This window comes from Salmo salar, chromosome 10 (genome assembly GCF_965601325.2).
Source record: "Salmo salar chromosome 10, fSalSal1, whole genome shotgun sequence".
In the NCBI taxonomy this organism is placed as follows: Eukaryota; Metazoa; Chordata; class Actinopteri; order Salmoniformes; family Salmonidae; genus Salmo; species Salmo salar.
In genome coordinates, this window is record NC_138300.1 from 124,954,601 (window position 1) to 124,976,799 (window position 22,199).

The 22,199-nt window shown below is 47.6% G+C and overlaps 1 non-coding gene across 1 annotated transcript; it reads right to left on the reverse strand.

Annotated features, from left to right (window-relative positions):
* Positions 1–2,672: 2,672 nt before the first annotated feature.
* trnaa-ugc (transfer RNA alanine (anticodon UGC)) lies at positions 2,673–2,746 on the reverse strand. Its single transcript has one exon. It is a non-coding gene; the product is annotated as a tRNA-Ala (tRNA).
* Positions 2,747–22,199: the final 19,453 nt, after the last annotated feature.

The following is a 22,199-nucleotide window of genomic DNA, read 5'->3' on the forward strand; positions in this document are numbered from 1 at the left end:
ACCATCACACAACGACATACACACCATCACACAACGACATACACACCATCACACAACGACATACACACCATCACACAACGACACACACACCATCACACAACGACACACACACCATCACACAACGACATACACACCATCACACAACGACATACACACCATCACACAACGACATACACACCATCACACAACGACATACACACCATCACACAACGACACACACATCATCACACAACGACATACACACCATCACATAACGACATACACACCATCACACAACGACATACACACCATCACACAACGACATACACACCATCACACAACGACATACACACCATCACACAACGACATACACACCATCACACAACGACATACCCACCATCACACAACGACATACACACCATCACACAACGACACACACACCATCACACAACGACACACACACCATCACACAACGACATACACACCATCACACAACGACATACACACCATCACACAACGACATACACACCATCACACAACGACATACACACCATCACACAACGACACACACACCATCACACAACGACACACACACCATCACACAACGACACACACACCATCACACAACGACACACACACCATCACACAACGACATACACACCATCACACAACGACACACACACCATCACACAACGACACACACACCATCACACAACGACACACACACCATCACACAACGACATACACACCATCACACAACGACATACACACCATCACACAACGACATACACACCATCACACAACGACATACAAGTACTTGTTTCCATACTTGTCCACGCCAATCAGCGCTCCTGTTTTCACATCATTTGCCCTGAATAACTGAACAAATAAGCCTTTCACACTGTAGTACACATCAATACTGTACTATATAGTAACACTGTAGTACACATCAATACTGTACTATATAGTAACACTGTAGTACTCATCAACACTGTACTATATAGTAACACTGCAGTACACATCAACACTGTACTATATAGTAACACTGTAGTACTCATCAATACTGTACTATATAGTAACACTGCAGTACACATCAATACTGTACTATATAGTAACACTGTAGTACACATCAATACTGTACTATATAGTAACACTGTAGTACACATCAATACTGTACTATATAGTAACACTGTAGTACACATCAATACTGTACTATATAGTAACACTGTAGTACACATCAACTACTGTACTATATAGTAACACTGTAGTACTCATCAACACTGTACTATATAGTAACACTGCAGTACACATCAATACTGTACTATATAGTAACATTGTAGTACACATCAATACTGTACTATATAGTAACACTGTAGTACACATCAACACTGTACTATATAGTAACACTGTAGTACACATCAATACTGTACTATATAGTAACACTGTAGTACTCATCAACACTGTACTATATAGTAACACTGCAGTACACATCAATACTGTACTATATAGTAACATTGTAGTACACATCAATACTGTACTATATAGTAACACTGTAGTACACATCAACACTGTACTATATAGTAACACTGTAGTACACATCAATACTGTACTATATAGTAACACTGTAGTACACATCAATACTGTACTATATAGTAACACTGTAGTACACATCAACACTGTACTATATAGTAACACTGCAGTACACACCAACACTATAATATGTAGTAACACTGTAGTACACATCAATACTGTACTATATAGTAACACTGTAGTACACACCAACACTGTACAATATAGTAACACTGTAGTACACATCAATTCTGTACTATATAGTAACACTGTAGTACACATCAATACTGTACTATATAGTAACACTGCAGTACACACCAACACTATACTATATAGTAACACTGTAGTACACACCAATACTGTACTATATAGTAACACTGTAGTACACATCAACACTATACTATATTGTAACACTGCAGTTCCTGAGCAGACAGAGCAGAGTGAATTTCTGACAGCCAAGAACAAGCTAGTTATTCATTTATCATTCAACACCATCATAAAATGTTTAGGAAGGTAGAGAGAGAGAGAGAGAATGGGTGGAGGAACCGGAGGGAGGATAGAGGGAAAGGGGGGAAAGAACAGAAACTATAAAATGAGAGACAGCCAGCAAGGAAGAGGAAATACCAGGAAAAAAGGAGGGACAAGAGAGGGGGGTGAGAGAGAGATGGAAACAGAGACAGAGAGAGAGGAAGGAGGAGAGGGGAGAGGCCAGGAGAGCTAGCTGGTTCTCTGCAGGCTTTTTTAAAACACCCTGTGATGTGAATCCTCCCAGGTCCCTCCAGGCCCCAGGACACTCAGTGTTCAATGCCACCACCACAACACACCTTCCCTCTCTTCCTCTCTCCTCCTCCTCTCTACTTCCCCTCTCCTCCTCTTTCTCTCCCCTCTCCTCCTCTCTCCTTCCCTCTCTTCCTCTTCCCTCTCCTCCTCTCTCTCCTCCCCTCTCCTCCTCTCTCTTCTTCTCTCTACTTCCCCTCTCCTCCTCTCTACTTCCCTCTCATTCACAGGAGCAGAGCGGAAACATTTTTTACATTTGAGTCATTTAGCAGACGCTCTTATCCAGAGCAACTTATAGTAGTGAATACATACATTTCATTTCATGCATTTTTTTATTTTTTTGTACTGGCCCCCGGTGGGAATCGAACCCACAACCCTGGCGTTGCAAACACCATGCTCTACCAACTGAGCCACGCGGGACCGCATGAAACATTAATCTTGAGGTCTATCAGTTAGTAAGAGCGCTATTAATGCAATGGTTGTGGTTCAATTCCCCAAGGGATCACGCACACGCAATGTTTTATGGGCTCTTAACCAATTGTGCTATTTTGTGTGTTTTTTTCACATTGGTTGTAACTTATTTTGTACATAATGTTGCTGCTACAGTCTCTTATGACCGATAAAGAGATTCTGGACATCAGGCAGCGATTACTCACCTCAAATTGGACAAAGATTTTTTTCTTTAATAAGTCGGACGAGAGGAATTTACTTCAGACACCCGACGAGGTCCTCATCCCCATCATTCGCAGGAGAAAGAGACGGAGATATCGCGGAAGGAGATCGGGGTGCCTTGTAAGTATCCGGCGACGAGTGGCTAAACTATCTTTGCCATCGGTACTATTGGCCAACGTACAATCGCTGGATAATAAAGTGGACGAACTACAAGCACGTACATCCTACTAACGGGACGTTAAAAACTGTAATATCTTATGTTTCACCGAGTCGTGGCTGAACGACGACATGAATAACATACAGCTGGTGGGTTATACACTCTATCGGCAGGATAGAACAGCAGCCTCTGGTAAGACAAGGGGTGGCGGGCTATGTATATTTGTAAACAACAGCTGGTGCACCTTATCTAAGGAAGTCTGTAGGTTTTGCTCGCCTGAGGTAGAGCATCTCATGGTAAGCTGTATACCACACTATCTACCTAGAGAGTTTTCATCTATATTCTTCGTAGCCGTCTATTTACCACCACAAACCGATGCTGGCACTAAGACCGCACTCAACAAGGTGTATACGGCCAAAACCAAACAGGAAAACACTCATCCAGAGGCGGCGTTCCTAGTGGCCGGGGGCCTTAATGCAGGGAAACTCAAATCTGTTTTACCTCATTTCTACCAGAATGTCACATGTGTAACCAGAGGGAAAAAAACTCTAGACCACCTTTACTCCACACACAGACGCGTACAAAGCTCTCCCTCGCCCTCCATTTGGCAAATCTCACCATAATTTTACCCTCCTGATTCCTGCGGACAAGCAAAAATTAACCTGTTATGGCTAGGGGGCAGTATTTTCACGGCTGGATAAAAAACGTACCCGATTTAATCTGGTTACCACTCCTACCCAGTAACTAGAATATGCATATACTTATTAAATATGGATAGAAAACACCCTAAAGTTTCTAAAACTGTTTGAATGGTGTCTGTGAGTATAACAGAACTCATTTGGCAGGCAAAAACCTGACAAGGTTTCAGGCAGGAAGTGGCCTGTCTGACAAGGTGTCGTTCTTCTTGTCTCTGTTTATTGAAGAGTGAGGATCTTAGCTGTCCCGTGACACTTCCTACGGATGCCATAGGGTCTCAGAAGGCGGCAAAAAGCTGAATCGTGGCTTTGCAGGCTCTGGCTGAAACAAAGTAGCGCGTTTGGGTAGTGGCTGGTTACAGTACTGTGAGACTCAGGCTCGTGCCCGCGTCGACCGAAAGCTCTGTTTACTTTCCTCTGTTTAGCTAAAAGGAGATTCCGGGCGGAATATTATCGCTTTTTTACGAGAAAAATGGCATAAAAATTGATTTTAAACAGCGGTTGACATGCTTCGAAGTACGGTAATGGAATATTTAGATTTTTTTTGTCACGAATTGCGCCATGCGCACGACCCTGATTTACCAGTTCAGGTAGTGTCTGGGACGCACGAACAAAACGCCGCTATTCGGATATAACGATGGATTATTTTGGACCAAACCAACATTTGTTATTGAAGTAGCAGTCCTGGGAGTGCATTCTGACGAAGACAACAAAAGGTAATGAAACTTTTATAATAGTAAAGCTGATATTGGTGAGTGCTAAACTTGCCGGGTGTCTAAATAGCTAGCCCGTGATGTCTGGGCTATGTACATAGAATATTGCAAAATGTGCTTTAACCAAAAAGCTATTTTAAAATCGGACATATCGAGTGCATAGAGGAGGTCTGTATCTATAATTCTTAAAATAATTGTTATGCTTTTTGTGAACGTTTATCGTGAGTAATTTAGTAAAATGTTAGCGAATTCCCCGGAAGTTTGCGGGGGGTATGCTAGTTCTGAACGTCACATGCTAATGTAAAAAGCTGGTTTTTGATATAAATATGAACTTGATTGAACAAAACATGCATGTATTGTATAACATAATGTCCTAGGGTTGTCATCTGATGAAGATCATCAAAGGTTAGTGTTGCATTTAGCTGTCTTCTGGGTTTTTGTGACATTATATGCTAGCTTGAAAAATGGGTGTCTGATTATTTCTGGCTTGGTACTCTGCTGACATAATCTAATGTTTTGCTTTCATTGTAAAGCCTTTTTGAAATCGGACAGTGTGGTTAGATAAAGGAGAGTCTTATCTTTAAAATGCTGTGAAATAGTCATATGTTTGAAAAATTGAAGTTTTTGTATTTTAGAGGAGTTTGTATTTCGCGCCACGCCCATCATTGGATATTGGAGCAGGTGTTCCGCTAGCGGAACGTCTAGATGTAAGAGGTTAAAGCAGGAAGCACCAGTGACTCGGTCAATAAAAAAGTGGTCAGATGAAGCAGATGCTAAACTACAGGACTGTTTTGCTAGCACAGACTGGACTATGTTCCAGAAGTCTTCCGATGGCATTGAGGAGTAGGAACACAAAAGGGAAACCTATGTTAGAATGCTGTTCATTGACTACAGCTCAACGTTCAACACCATAGTGCCCTCAAAGTTCATCAATAAGCTAAGGACCCTGGGACGAAACACCTCCCTCTGCAACTGGATCCAGGACTTCCTGGACGCACCCAGGTGGTAAGGGTAGACAACAACACATCCGCAATGCTGATCCTCAACACGGGGGCCCCTCAGGGGTGCATGCTCAGTCCCCTCCTGTACTCCCTGTTCACCCACGACCGCGTGGCCAAACACGACTCCAACACCATCATTAAGTTTGCCGATGACACAACAGTGGTAGGCCTGATCACAGACAATGACGAGACAGCCTATAGGGAGGAGGTCAGAGACCTGGCCGTGTGGTCCAGGACAACAACCTCTCCCTCAACGTGATCAAGACAAAGAAGATGATTGTGGACTACAGGAAAAAGAGGAATGAACACGCCCCCATTCTCGTCAACGGGGCTGTAGTGGAGCAGGTCGAGAGTTTCAAGTTCCTTGGTGTCCACATCACCAACAAACTAACATGGTCCAAGCACACCAAGACAGTCGTGAAGAGTGCATGACAAAGCCTATTCCCCCTCAGGAGAATGAAAAGATTTGGCATGGGTCCTCAGATCCTCAAAAGGTTCTACAGCTGCACCATTGAGAGCATCCTGACTGGTTGCATCACCGCCTGGTATGGCAACTGCTCTGCCTCCGACCGCAAGGCGCTACAGAGGGTAGTGCGTACGGCCCAGTACATCACTGGGGCAAAGCTGCCTGCCATCCAGGACCTCTATACCAGGCGGTGTCAGAGGAAGGCCCTAAAAATTGTCAAAGACTCCAGCCACCCTAGTCATAGACTGTTCTCTCTGCTACCACATGGCAAGCGGTACCGGAGCGCAAAGTCTAGGTCCAAGAGGCTTCTAAACAGCTTCTACCCCCAATCCATAAGACTCCTGAACACCTAATCAAATGGCTACCCAGACTATTTGCATTGCCCCCCCCCACCCTCTTTTACACTGCTGCTACAGTACTCTGTTATTATCTATGCATAGTCAATTTAATAACTCTACCTACATGTACATATTACCTCAATTACCTCGACTAACCGGTGCCCCTGCAGATTGACTCTGTACCGGTACTCCCTGTATATAGCCTCCACATTGACTCTGTACCGGTACTCCCTGTATATAGCCTCCACATTGACTCTGTACCGGTACCCCCTGTATATAGCCTCCACATTGACTCTGTACCGTAATACCCTGTATATAGCCTCCACATTGACTCTGTACCGTAACACCCTGTATATAGCCTCCACATTGACTCTGTACCGTAACACCCTGTATATAGCCTCCACATTGACTCTGTACCGTAATACCCTGTATATAGCCTCCACATTGACTCTGTACCGTAACACCCTGTATATAGCCTCCACATTGACTCTGTACCGTAACACCCTGTATATAGCCTCCACATTGACTCTGTACCGGTTCCCCCTGTATATAGCCTCCACATTGACTCTGTACCGTAACACCCTGTATATAGCCTCCACATTGACTCTGTACCGGTACCCCCTGTATATAGCCTCCACATTGACTCTATACCGTAATACCCTGTATATAGCCTCGCCTTTTGTTATTTACTGCTGCTGTTTAATTATTTGTTACTTGTTTTTTTGTATTTTTTTGTATTTTTCCTAAAACTGCATTGTTAAATAAAGGCTTGTAAGTAAGCATTTTCACTGTAAGGTCTACTACACCTGTTGTATTCGACGCATGTGACAAATATTTTTTTGGGGGGGATTTGACATGAAGGCCAAACCTCAGCCATGGAGGACTGTGAAGAGAGTCTCTCATTTCACATCCCTGAGAAACCACTTAAATCTAATTTGAACCAATCCAGTCTTCATGTCACCAGACTGCTTTATTATTCACTGTGCTGTGTGGCTATGTGCCAGGAGGTTCAACATAGCCACACTACTAATTATAGCACCAGCAACAAGATACTAACACTCTCTAGTCTTGAAGAAATCCTCTTCCACTATGAAACCATCACAGGCTCAATGGAGCATGTCATGAAGAGACATGACAGCACTATGCAGTAATTGAGGAGGAGGAGGAAGGGGAGGAGGGGGAAAAGGAGGCAGTGGAGGAGGAGGAGGATGGAGGAGGAGGTGGAGGAAGACGAGGTGGAAGACGAGGTGGAGGAGGAGGAGTAGGAGGAAAGGGGCGGTGTGAAGAAAGAGAGAAATTGGAAGGAGAGAAGGACGGAGAGATAGAAGGACAGAATAGAGAAATAGAAGGACAGAATAGAGAGATAGAAAGAGAGAATAGAAAGACAGAATAGAGATATATACTGCTCAAAAAAATAAAGGGAACACTTAAACAACACAATGTAACTCCAAGTCAATCACACTTCTGTGAAATCAAACTGTCCACTTTGGAAGCAACACTGATTGACAATACATTTCACATGCTGTTGTGCAAATGGAATAAACAACAGGTGGAAATTATAGGCAATTAGCAAGACACCCCCAATAAAGTAGTGGTTCTGCAGGTGGTAACCACAGACAACTTCTCAGTTCCTATGCTTCCTGGCTGATGTTTTGGTCACTTCTGAATGCAGGCGGTGCTCTCACTCTTGTGGTAGCATGAGACGGAGTCTACAACCCACACAAGTGGCTCAGGTAGTGCAGCTCATCCAGGATGGCACATCAATGCGAGTTGTGGCAGAAAGGTTTGCTGTGTCTGTCAGCGTAGTGTCCAGAGCATGGAGGCGCTACCAGGAGACAGGCCAGTACATCAGGAGACGTGGAGGAGGCCGTAGGAGGGCAACAACCCAGCAGCAGGACCGCTACCTCCGCCTTTGTGCAAGGAGGAGCAGGAGGAGCACTGCCAGAGCCCTGCAAAATGACCTCCAGCAGGCCACAAATGTGCATGTGTCTGCTCAAACGGTCAGAAACAGACTCCATGAGGGTGGTATGAGGGCCTGACGTCCACAGGTTGGGGTTGTGCTTACAGCCCAACACCGTGCAGGATGTTTGGCATTTGCCAGAGAACACCAAGATTGGCAAATTCGCCACTGGCACCCTGTGCTCTTCACAGATGAAAGCAGGTTCACACTGAGCATGTGACAGACGTGACAGAGTCTGGAGACGCCGTGGAGAACGTTCTGCTGCCTGCAACATCCTCCAGAATGACCGGTTTGGCGGTGGGTCAGTCATGGTGTGGGGTGGCATTTCTTTGGGGGGCCGCACAGCCCTCCATGTGCTCGCCAGAGGTAGCCTGACTGCCATTAGGTACCGAGATGAGATCCTCAGACCCCTTGTGAGACCATATGCTGGTGCAGTTGGCCCAGGGTTCCTCCTAATGCAAGACAATGCTAGACCTCATGTGGCTGGAGTGTGTCAGCAGTTCCTGCAAGAGGAAGGCATTGATGCTATGGACTGGCCCGCCCGTTCCCCAGACCTGAATCCAATTGAGCACATCTGGGACATCATGTCTCGCTCCATGCACCAACACCACGTTGCACCACAGACTGTCCAGGAGTTGGCGGATGCTTTAGCCCAGGTCTGGGAGGAGATCCCTCAGGAGACCATCTGCCACCTCATCAGGAGCATGCACAGGCGTTGTAGGGAGGTCATACGGGCACGTGGAGGCCACACACACTACTGAGCCTCATTTTGACTTGTTTTAAGGACATTACATCAAAGTTGGATCAGCCTGTAGTGTGGTTTTCCACTTTCATTTTGAGTGTGACTCCAAATCCAGGCCTCCATGGGTTGATAAATTGGATTTCCATTGATTATTTTTGTGTGATTTCGTTGTCAGCACATTCAACTATGTAAAGAAAAAAGTATTTAATACGATTATTTCATTCATTCAGATCTAGGATGTGTTATTTTAGTGTTCCCTTTATTTTTTTGAGCAGTGTAGAAAGACAGAATAGAGAGAAAGAAAGACAATAGAAAGACAGAATAGAGCTATAGAAAGACAGAATAGAGAGATAGAAAGACAGACAGACAAAATAGAGAGATAGAAAGACAGAATAGAGAGATAGAAAGACAGAATAGAGAGATGGAAAGACAGAAAGACAAAATAGAGAGATATAAAGACAGAATAGAGAGATGGAAAGACAGAAAGACAGAATAGAGAAATAAAAAGACAGAACAGAGTGTGGCAGACCAGGGGGTTTGGTCAAGACATTTACCCAGATCAGACACGGACAGAGTAGGATTAGCTCAGTTTCAAGGGTGTTTATTTAAATAATAGACTAAAAAGAAAAGGATAGGTCTCCCCCATGAAACCCTCTCTGGGATACCGTCTTCGGGGTTCCGGGTCTGGCTGTATCCTGTCAGGCACAAAACTGAACTCCCTCTTGTTGCCTCTGCAACCGTCAACAATAACACGGGAGTCCTTTCTTCCCCCACTCTCCCAGTGTGCTGCCCTTCTGGCAGCTTTATGGATCTTGCACAGCTGGTGAGCAATCCGCCCTTGATTACTGACCAGCTCCCAATCAGCCCCAATTAGTCCTGGCTGGAGAGCCCGTCGAGACCTGGCACGTCCAGCAGATGGAGCCGTCACTTGGTGATGTATACTCCATCTGTTACCAGGCACATGGAAATCGGGCGTTACGAGAATCGGATGGGAGCGCAGCGCTTCCTTCAGACGGCGGAACGCCGCTTCTGTCTCGTCCGTATATTTCATTGTTTTCGGGAGGCGGGGCCTGGTTAGATCGGTGAGGGGGGAAGCTATAGCCGCAAAGTTGGGAATAAACCGGCTATAGTATCCTGGTAGTCCCAGGAAGGACTTGACCTGTGTCTTGGTGCGTGGAACAGGCCAGTCACGCACCGCATGAACCTTCCTCTCCTGGGGCTTGACGTTCCCCCGTCCAATCAAATACCCCAGGTACTCCACCTCCTCGAACACTAGCTTGCATTTCTTGGGGTTTGTGGTCAACCTGGCTTGTCTGAGTGCGTCCAGCACTGCCTGGAGGCGCGTCAGGTGCTCTTCCCAACCTTGGCTGTGGATGATGATATCATCCAGACATGCCGCTGCAAACTGCTGGTGGGGTCTAAGCACTCTGTTCATCAGCCATTGGAATGTGGGCGGGGCTCTGTGGAGACCGAACGGGAGCACCCGGTACTGATACAACCCGTCTGGTGTCGAAAACGCCATCTTCTCCCGGGCGGAGGCTGCCAACGGTACCTGCCAATAACCTTTGGTCAGGTCAAGGGTGCTGATGTACCGGGCCTTTCCCAATCGGTCGATGAGCTCATTCGCCCTCGGCATGGGATATGCGTCGAACAAGCTGATGTCGTTCACCCCCCGGAAATCGTTACAGAAGCGGAGGCTACCGTCAGGTTTGGGCACCAACACGATGGGGCTGCACCATGCGCTGTGGGACTCTTCCACGACCCCCATCCTCAGCATAGCCGCCACTTCCTGTTTCACGGCCTCCCTTCAGGCCCCCGGAATCCCATATGGCCTCTTTCGTACCGTTCCCCCGGGCCGGGTACGAATGTGGTGTTCAATGAGGGTCGTACGGCCCAGCTTCTCGGAGAAGACCGCCGTATTCCGATCGACGAGCTCCCTGAGCTCTTGCTTCTGGGCCGGGTCGAGGTTTTTATTGCTCGGGACCTCTACTGGTACCGTTGGCGTCCTGGGTCCCGACCATAACACGGCCAAAGCTGTCCTCTTGTGCCACTTCTTCAAAAGGTTCACGTGGTAAATCTGTTGGGGTTTCCGTCTCCCCGGTTGCCATACGCGGTAATTGACAGGTCCCAGCTTCTGGATCTCGTATCACCTTGTATGGTCTGTGCCATGTTGCCAGGAACTTACTTTCGGCCGTGGGGATCAAGACCAACACCCTGTCACCCACCTGGAATTCTCTGGGCTGGGCTCCCCGATTGTAGACCTGGGCTTGGGCGCATTGGGCCTTCTCCATATGTTCCCTCACGACTGGCATACGGCTGTCATCCAGTCCCGCATCGTCTCCACGTGCTCTACCCCGCTGCGTAAGGGGGTCGGTTCGGCTTCCCACACCTCCTTGGCGAGGTCCAGTAGGCCGCGTGGCCTCCTCCCGTAGAGGAGTTCGAACAGGGAAAACCCAGTGGAGGATTGAGAACATTAGGTGGGGTGGTAGCTGGTTCCAGTTCTTCCCGTACTGCTCGATGACCTACCGCAGCATCTGTTTGAGCGTTTTATTAAAGCGCTCGACGAGCCCATCCGTCTGCGGGTGAAAAACGGAGGTCCGGATCTGCTTGATCTGCAGGAGAGCACACAACTCTTTCATGAGGCTGGACATAAACTCCGTACCTTGGTCTGTCAGGATCTCGTTCGGGATGCCCACCCGGCTAAAGAGGTGGAACAGCTCCCGGGCGATTCCCTTGGACACTGCCGCCCGTAGGGGAATGGCCTCGGGATACCGGGTTGCATAGTCCACTATTACCAAGATGTCCCTGTGTCCTCGTGCAGTCTTTACCAGGGGTCCCACTATGTCCATGGCGATGCGTTCAAAGGGCACCCCGATTATTTGCAGGAGGACCAGAGAGTTTCGGAAGTGTGCTTTCGGGGCAGTGAGTTGATACCCCGGGCAGCTGCGACAGTAATCTTCCTCGGCCCTCCTCATCCCGGGCCAGTGGAAATGAGCGGCGATCCGTTCCCGGGTCTTCTCCATTCCCAGGTGTGCCCCCAACAGGTGGGTGTGGGCCAGCTGAAGAACGGTTCCCACGTACCGTCGGGGCAACAACAATACCTCTCGAAGTTCCCCCTGTTGGCTCGACACCTGATACAAAAGGTTATTCTTAATTTGGATATGGGGGTATCGCCAGTCACTCACCCCCTGGAAGTAGCTGTCCATCCACCGCTATCACTTGGGCGGCGGCAGCTTTCAAATTCGGATCCTCCCACTGGGTCGCCCCGAATTGTCCCCTCAGTTGGCCCCCCACGGGGGTCTCGACTGACCCCTCGAAATCGAGGAGGGGGAGGCTGGGCTCCTCTTCCAGTGGTTCCCCAGGGGGTTCAGGTTCCGTCTCTCCCTTCGACTCCGGACCTGTAGAGTCAGGTTGGTTAACCGGTGGCTTCCGGGCCGCACAGGCGATGGATCATCCCCCGCTCTCTTCTTCGGCCTGCTCGTTACTTTTTCTTCAACTCGTGCCCCCATAGGGCCGCGAACAGCGGACAATTCCGTCCCACTAGGAGAGGTACCGGCAGCTCAGATATTGCACCCGCCCTCATCTGGCAGCTCCCTTGTGGCATCACGATGTTGGTCCATACGGTGTGATACCGCTTTGTGTCACCATGAACACAGGAAATTGACATCTCCCTACCCCATTCCATCTCCTGGTTCAGCAGGCTCATGGTTACGAGCGTAACCATGCTTCCAGAGTCTAATAGCGCTTCCATGTCGTGTCCGTCAACCTTCACCGGGACCATGGGTGCAGTTGATTCGTGGTGCTCCCAACAGGAGGTGACATTTTTCACAGCGTGACCCACCTCGCCTCCGGGACTAGCTGATGGCATCGACTCCTCTCGAGCCGGGCAATTCCAGGCAATGTGCCCCCGGGGCGCCACACTCAAAACACCTCCTTTGGTCTCTATCTACCTGGGGTCGTTGGTGGCAGGTTGGCCCTACCCCCGCCGTCTCTCCACCGGTTTGCGGTCCTTTGGCCCTCCCGACTGTCGGTTCGGGGTACACCGCGGTGGGGCTGTCCTTCCGTCCCCTAGGACGGGTCGCTGACTCGTCCCAGCTCCCACTCAGCAGTGCCTGAGTGTTCTTATGCGTCTCCACTGCTTCCAGGAGGCCCTCCAAGGTCTGGGCTGCACATAGACTCGCTGCCCTCTTCATGTCATGGGGTAGCGCCCGTAAGAAGCGATCCAGGACCACTTTGTTGAGGATGGAGAGGGTGGATAAGTCGGTGAGGAGCCATGCCCTGGTGACGCGCAGTAGGTCGCTCATCTAGGCTCAGGGGGATGCGTCGGGTACGAACCTCCAGTCGTGGAACCGTTGAGCCTGATGGGCCAGGCTGTACCCATAGCGGCTGAGTATCTCCCGTTTGAGTCCGTCGTAGTTAGCCGCCTGTTCGTCGTTCAGGGCACAATACGCCTTTTGGGCATTCCCAGAGAGGAATGGGGCCAGCAGACTTGCCCACTGCGGCGTTGGCCATCCTTCCCGTAGAGCTGTCCGTTCAAACGTTCAGAGGTATGTTTCAATGTCATCGTCTTCCGTTAGTTTGAGTAAAAACTGGTTGGGATGTGACCCAGGAGACGCTCCTCCTTGCAGCTTCCTGACTTCCTCAACGAGGCGGACATTTTGTAGTCGCTGTTCCTCCAGCGTTCGTTCCTGACCCGCCTGTTGTGCTTGTTGGGCCCGGACGAACTGAGCTATCAACTCACCCATGCTGATGCTGCGTAAACGTCAACCCTGATCTGACCACGTTATCAGAGGTGCCTGCATTCTCCACCACTTGTGGCAGACCAGGGGGTTTGGTCAAGAGGTTTACCCAGATCAGACACGGACAGAGAAGGATTAGCTCAGTTTCAAGGGTGTTTATTTAAATAATAGACTAAAAAGAAAAGGATAGGTCTCCCCCATGAAACCCTCTCTGGGATACCGTCTTCGGGGTTCCGGGTCTGGCTGTATCCTGTCAGGCACAAAACTGAACTCCCTCTTGTTGCCTCTGCAACCGTCAACAATAACACGGGAGGCCTTTCTTCCCCCACTCTCCCTGTGTGCTGCCCTTCTGGCAGCTTTATGGATCTTGCACAGCTGGTGAGCAATTCAGCCCTTGATTACTGACCAGCTCCCAATCAGCCCCAATTAGTCCTGGCTGGAGAGCCCGTCGAGACCTGGCACGTCCAGCAGATGGAGCCGTCGCCTCATGATGTATACTCCATCTGTTACCAGGCCTCGACGGGTCTCCCCCTGGTGGCTGACCAGCTGTACGCCACAAGAGAGATAGAAAGACAGAATAGAGAGAAAGAAAGACAGAATAGAGAGAAAGAAAGACAAAAAGACAGAATAGAGAGAAAGAATGACAGAAGAGAGAAAGAAAGACAGAAAGACAGAATAGAGAGATAGAAAGACAAAATAGAGAGACAAAAAGACAGAATAGAGAGATAGAAAGACAGAATAGAAAGATAGAAAATAAGAATAGAGCTGGAAAGACAGAAAGACAAAATAGAGAGATAGAAAGACAGAATAGAGAGATAGAAAGACAGACTAGAGAGATAGAAAGACAGAAAAGAGAGACAGAATAGAGAGACAGAAAGACAGAATAGAGAGATAGAAAGACAGAATAGAGATGATAGAAAGACAGAATAGACAGATAGAAAGACAGACTAGAGAGATAGAAAGACAGAAAAGAAAGACAGAATAGAGAGATAGAAAGACAGACTAGAGAGATAGAAAGACAGAATAGAGAGATAGAAAGACAGAATAGAGAGATAGAAAGACAGAAAAGAAAGACAGAATAGAGAGATAGAAAGAATAGAATAGAGAGCTAGTAAGACAGAAAGACAAAATAGAGAGAAAGACAGAAAGACAGAATAGAGAGAAAGAAAGACAGAAAGACAGAATAGATAAATAGAAAGACAGAATAGAAAGTTTGAAAAACAAAATAGAGAGATAGAAAGACAGAATAGAGAGATAGTAAGACAGAAAGACAGAATAGAGAGAAAGAAAGACAGAAAGACAGAATAGAGAGAAAGAAAGACAGAAAGACAGAATAGAGAGATAGAAAGACTGAATAGAGAGAAAGAAAGACAGAATAGAGAGAAAAAGACAAAATAGAGAGATAGAATCTGTTCTGTTACTCCCTGTTCTGTTCTGTTCTGTTCTGTTCCTCCCTGTTCTGTTCTGTTACTCCCTGTTCTGTTCTGTTACTCCCTGTTCTGTTACTCCCTGTTCTGTTCTGTTCTGTTCTGTTCCTCCCTGTTCTGTTCTGTTACTCCCTGTTCTGTTCTGTTACTCCCTGTTCTGTTACTCCCTGTTCTGTTCTGTTCTGTTCTGTTCCTCCCTGTTCTGTTCTGTTACTCCCTGTTCTGTTCTGTTCTGTTACTCCCTGTTCTGTTACTCCCTGTTCTGTTCTGTTCTGTTCTGTTCTGTTCTGTTACTCCCTGTTCTGTTCTGTTCTGTTACTCCCTGTTCTGTTCTGTTACTCCCTGTTCTGTTCTGTTACTCCCTGTTCTGCTGTTCTGTTCTGTTACTCCCTGTTCTGTTCTGTTCTGTTACTCCCTGTTCTGTTCTGTTACTCCCTGTTCTGTTCTGTTCTGCTCTGTTCTGTTCTGTTCTGTTACTCCCTGTTCTGTTCTGTTACTCCCTGTTCTGTTCTGTTCTGTTCTGTTCTGTTCTGTTCTGTTACTCCCTGTTCTGTTCTGTTCTGTTCTGTTCTGTTCTGTTCTGTTCTGTTCTGTTCTGCTCTGTTCTGTTCTGTTCTGTTCTGTTCTGTTCTGTTGCTCCCTGTTCTGTTCTGTTCTGTTACTCCCTGTTCTGCTCTGCTCTGCTCTGTTCTGTTCTGTTCTGTTCTGTTGCTCCCTGTTCTGTTCTGTTCTGTTACTCCCTGTTCTGTCTGTTCTGCTGTTCTGTTCTGTTCTGTTCTGTTCTGTTCTGTTGCTCCCTGTTCTGTTCTGTTCTGTTTCTCCCTGTTCTGTTCTGTTCTTTTCTGTTTCTCCCTGTTCTGTTCTGTTCTGTTCTGTTCTGTTCTGTTCTGTTCTGTTCTGTTCTGTTCTGTTCTGTTCTGTTCTGTTCTGTTCTGTTCTGTTCTGTTCTGTTCTGTTACTCCCTGTTCTGCTCTGCTCTGCTCTGTTCTGCTCTCTGTTTTGCTGCTGGATATGATTTGAAATGTCACAGTCAATCGATCATAATATAATAATATTCATAGTAAAAATGTTGATCTTTAATGTACAATCTGTAGAAACTGTGAGAATAGATGGTGAGGGTAGCTGAAAGATAACTAATGTAAAATATACTGTGTCTGTAAAACATATATAGTATGTATCAGCTGGAAGTAGAAGCCTAAGTGTTGTTGTCCATTAGTTTACTCCAATTAGGGGAGGCGTGGTAGGGTTCGGGAAAAATAATGAAGAAGGAAATTATATTTAAAAAATATTTTTACCCCAAAAATATATGGGGTATTGGAAAGGATGCAGACAATTACGTTGATGGAAGCCATTATCTATCTGCAATAAGACACATGGATCATTTCTAATTTTAGGTCCCCTTTAAGTATTAAACAAATATATATGAAAAAACGATTTGATAAAATATTGAATTTAGCCTTTTCCAATATAGCTGTATAGAAATGCATTGAATAACACATGTACAATTGACAGTCAAAATATAAAATCAGATACATAGCCAATGCATCAATCTAAGTAACCTAATAAAAACTTCCCCATCAGTTTAAGCGATAAAGCGATATAATTTTTTTTTGTTGCATGGGGCTGCGTCTAAATCCAGGCCTCCTGAGGGGCGCGCTAGTCTAATGCACCATCCAACCCGGAAGCCAGCCGCACCAATGTGTCGGAGGAAACACCGTACACCTGGTGACCGTGTCAGCGTGCACTGCACCCGGCTCGCCACAGGAGTCGCTAGAGCGCGATGGGACAAGGACATCCCTGCCGGCCAAACCCTCCCCCTAAACACGGACGACGCTGGGCCAATTGTGCGCCTCCCCACGGGTCTCCCGGTCACGGCCGGCTGCGACAGAGCCTGGACTCGAACCCAGAATCTCTAGAGGCACAGCCATGTTAAACTGATAGATTTTAATGGGGATGTTTTTATTATGTCACTTGGATTGATGCATTGGCTATGTATCTGATTTGATTGATGTTAACAGGTGTAAGTATTTTCAGGTCTCTGGTTTTACTATTTGCTTAGTACACGCTTATTTCAGAAACAAAACAGCTGAAACTTTTCACAAACTTATTGAAAAACATTTAAAAATATTTCTAAAATCTAATTTTAACAATTTACAGGACTATTTTATCAACGGTTGGCATGGTCTGATATTTTATGCAAAAATCCCTCGCAGAGATTGTTCACCTTTTATCAACGGTTTCTGGGGAACTTTTGGCAATGACCAATTGGCATTCAGGAATATACATTAAACATATGCATCTCATATATCTATGCATCTACAATGTACCAAATGTCATGCTTTTCAATCGTTCGCTGCCCGCACCCGCCCGCCCGACTAGCATCACTACTCTGGACGGTTCCGACCTAGAATATGTGGACCACTATATATACCTAGGTGTCTGGTTAGACTGTAAACTCTCCTTCCAGACTCATATTAAACATCTCCAATCCAAAGTTAAATCTATGATCGGCTTCCTATTTCGCAACAAAGCCTCCTTTACTCACGTCTCCAAACTTACCCTCGTAAAACTGACTATCCTACCAATCCTTAACAACGGCGATGTCATCTACAAAATAGCCTCCAACACCCTACTCAGCAAATTGGATGCAGTCTATCACAGTGCCATCCGTTTTGTCACCAAAGCCCCATATACCACCCACCACTGACCTGTACGCTCTCGTTGGTTGGCCCTCACTACATATTCGTCGCCAAACCCACTGGCTCCAGGTCATCTACAAGACCCTGCTAGGTAAAGCCCCGCCTTATCTCAGCTCACTGGTCACCATAGCAACACCCACCCGTAGCACGCGCTCCAGCAGGTATATCTCACTGGTCATCCCCAAAGCCAACACCTCATTTGGCTGCCTTTCCTTCCAGTTCTCTGCTGCCAGTGACTGGAACGAATTGCAAAAATCGCTGAAGTTGGAGACTTACATTTCCCTCACCAACTTTAAACATCAGCTATCTGAGCAGCTAACCGATCGCTGCAGCTGTACATAGGCCATCTGTAAATAGCCCACCCAATCTACCTACCTCATCCCCATTCTGTTTTTATTTACTTTGCTGCTCTTTTGCACACCAGTATCACTACTTACACACCATCATCTGCTCATCTATCACTCCAGTGTTAATCTGCTAAATTGTAATTACTTCGCTCCTATGGCCTATTTATTGCCTTACCTCCTCATGCATTTTGCACACACTGTATATAGACTTTCTTTTTTCTACTGTATCATTGACTTGTTTATTGTGTTATTGGCTTGTTTATTGTTTACTCCATGTGTAACTCTGTGTTGTTGTTTGTGTCACACTGCTTTGCTTTATCTTGGCCAGGTCGCAGTTGTAAATGAGAACTTGTTCTCAACTAACCAACCTGGTTAAATAAAGGACTTGTTCTCAACTAGCCTACCTGGTTAAATAAAGGACTTGTTCTCAACTAGCCTACCTGGTTAAATAAAGGTTAAATATTTTTTTTATTTTTTATTAGGGCACTATAATGTCCCTCTGTATATATCCTTCAGACTGTCATTAGGGCACTATAATGTCCCTCTGTATATATCCTTCAGACTGTCATTAGGGCACTATAATGTCCCTCTGTATATATCCTTCAGACTGTCATTAGGGCACTATAATGTCCCTGGCTCTGTATCTCAGATAGCTCATTCTCTGGTCCCTGTCCACCTGGTCCCTGTCCACCTGGTCCCTGTTCACCTGGTCCCTGTCCACCTGGTCCCTGTCCACCTGGTCCCTGTCCACCTGGTCCCTGTCCACCTGGTCCCTGTTCACCTGGTCCCTGTTCACCTGGTCCCTGTCCACCTGGTCTCTGTCCACCTGGTCCCTGTCCACCTGGTCCCTGTCCACCTGGTCCCTGTTCACCTGGTTCCTGTCCACCTGGTCCCTGTTCACCTGCTCCCTGTCCACCTGGTCCCTGTCCACCTGGTCCCTGTTCACCTGGTCCCTGTTCACCTGGTTCCTGTCCACCTGGTCCCTGTCCACCTGGTCGCTGTCCACCTGGTCCCTGTTCACCTGGTCCCTGTTCACCTGGTCCCTGTCCACCTGGTCCCTGTTCACCTGGTCCCTGTTCACCTGGTCCCTGTCCACCTGGTCCCTGTCCACCTGGTCCCTGTTCACCTGGTCCCTGTTCACCTGGTCCCTGTCCACCTGGTCCCTGTTCACCTGGTCCCTGTCCACCTGGTCCCTGTCCACCTGGTCCCTGGGTTCCTGTTCACCTGGTCCCTGTCCACCTGGTCCCTGTTCACCTGGTCCCTGTTCACCTGGTTCCTGTCCACCTGGTCCCTGTTCACCTGGTCGCTGTCCACCTGGTCCCTGTTCACCTGGTCCCTGTTCACCTGGTCCCTGTCCACCTGGTCCCTGTCCACCTGGTCCCTGTCCACCTGGTCCCTGTTCACCTGGTCCCTGTTCACCTGGTCCCTGTCCACCTGGTCCCTGTTCACCTGGTCCCTGGGTTCCTGTTCACCTGGTCCCTGTTCACCTGGTCCCTGTCCACCTGGTCCCTGTTCTGTTACTGTAGCTAGCCATAGCAGACCACCAGCACCAGACTACGGTAGTGTATCTGACCTAGTGGCATTAGGCCACTATTATATACACCGTACCTCCGTACCTCTGACCTCTGACCTCATACTGTCACGGAGTGAGAAAAGTACCGAAGGTGACATCATTATATCATCAACAGAAGACACGATAGTGTATCTGAGCTCGGTACAGTGTCATTAAGTCACGGTCTTCTTGACTCTGGCCTCATACTGTCACTGTGCCGACACACGCAGTGGAAGATGGGAAGACGGATAGCTGGCAGTCTCACGGCCTCCTGGCTACGTTGTGTGTGTGTTTTTTTTTTATGCTGATCTTAACTTCGTTTTGTACATAATGTATCTGCCTGCCATCATTTCCTACGACCGAAAATATCTTCTGGACATCAGAGCAGCGATCACAAACCTCCATGTGGATGAGAATGTATACTTTAACGAGAAGGCAGCGATGGACCTTCTGCTTTCTCCAGACAAGGCCCTGATCCCCGGGACTCAAAAGAGGAAGCGGCCATCCTACACCATCCTCCCCATCTTCACCTACCATCCTACACCATCCTACACCATCCTCCCCCTCTTCCCCTACCATCGTACACCATCCTCCCCCTCTGCCCCTACCATCCTACACCATCCTACACCATCCTACACCATCCTCCCCATCTTCACCTACCATCCTACACCATCCTACACCATCCTCCCCATCTTCACCTACCATCCTACACCATCCTACACCATCCTCCCCCTCTTCCCCTACCATCCTACACCATCCCACACCATCTTCACCTACCATCCTACACCATCTTACACCATCCTCCCCCTCTTCACCTACCATCCTACACCATCATCCACTAAACATTCTCTCCAGATACACAAGGTGACATCTCTTTATGACTTCTGCCAGTGGTCCTCTCAACACCAATCTACAAGATTGTCAGGAAGACATTCTGACCCAGCTTCAATGAGACCAGAAAGTCCTTCATTGACTTGCAGCCTGTAAGTGTAAATAGTGGATAGGCATAGGGAGATCGATGGGGAAATTAGATGATGGAAATTTGTAAACCTTGACTAAAAGGAACAGCATTCCAATATCAGTTATGAATAACTATGCATAAGTTATGCAAATAGATACACAGCAAGGCAGGGCTTAACGTGACCACGCCCCCAAGTAGGGTACAGCAGTAGGGTACTATAGGAGGGTCCTATAGGAGGGTACTGAAATATTGTACAGCCGTAGGGTACAGCCGTAGGGTACAGCCGTAGGGTACAGCCGTAGGGTACAGCAGTAGGGTACAGCAGCAGGGTACTATAGGAGGGTACTATTGGAAGGTACTGCAATAGGGTACAGCAGTAGGGTACTGTAGTAGGGTACAGCAGTAGGGTACAGCAATAGGGTACAGCAGTAGGGTACAGCAATAGGGTACAGCAGTAGGGTACAGCAGTAGGGTACAGCAGTAGGGTTCAGCAGTAGGGTACAGCCGACGGGTACATCAATAGGGTACAGAAGTAGGGTACAGCAGCAGGGTACTGTAGTAGGGTACAGCAGCAGGGTACTGTAGTAGGGTACAGCAGTAGGGTACAGCAGTGGGGTCCAGCAGTAGGGTACTGTAGTAGGGTACAGCAGTAGGGTACTGTAGTAGGGTACAGCAGCAGGGTACTGTGGTAGGGTACAGCAGCAGAGTACTGTGGTAGGGTGCAGCAGTAGGGTACAGCAGTAGGGTACTGTGGTAGGGTACAGCAGTAGGGTACAGCAGTAGGGTACTGTGGTAGGGTACAGCAGTAGGGTACAGCAGTAGGGTACTGTGGTAGGGTACAGCAGTAGGGTATTGTAGTAGGGTACAGCAGTAGGGTACTGTAGTAGGGTACACCAGTAGGGTACTGTTGTATGGTACAGCCGTAGGGTACTGTGGTAGGGTGCAGCAGTAGGGTACTGTAGTAGGGTACAGCAGTAGGGTAGAGCAGTAGGGTACAACAGTAGGGTACAGCAGTAGGATACAACAGTAGGGTACAGCAGTAGGGTGCTGCCGTTACTCCCACTCCCAAATTGCCTACTTTACTCATAAAGTTACCTACTGTATTCTTTTTTTTTGGGGGGGGGGGGGGGGTTTACCCCGTTTTCTCACCAATTTTGTGGTATCCAATTGGTAGTTACAGTCTTGTCTCATCGCTGCAACTCCCGTACGGACTCGGGAGAGGCGAAGGTCGAGAGCACAACCCAACCAAGCCACACTGCTTCTTCACACAATGCCCACTTAACCCGGAAGCCAGCCGCACCAATGTGTCGGAGGAAACACCGTACACCTGGTGACCGTGTCAGCGTGCACTGCACCCGGCCCGCCACAGGAGTCGCTAGAGCGCGATGGGACAAGGACATCCCTG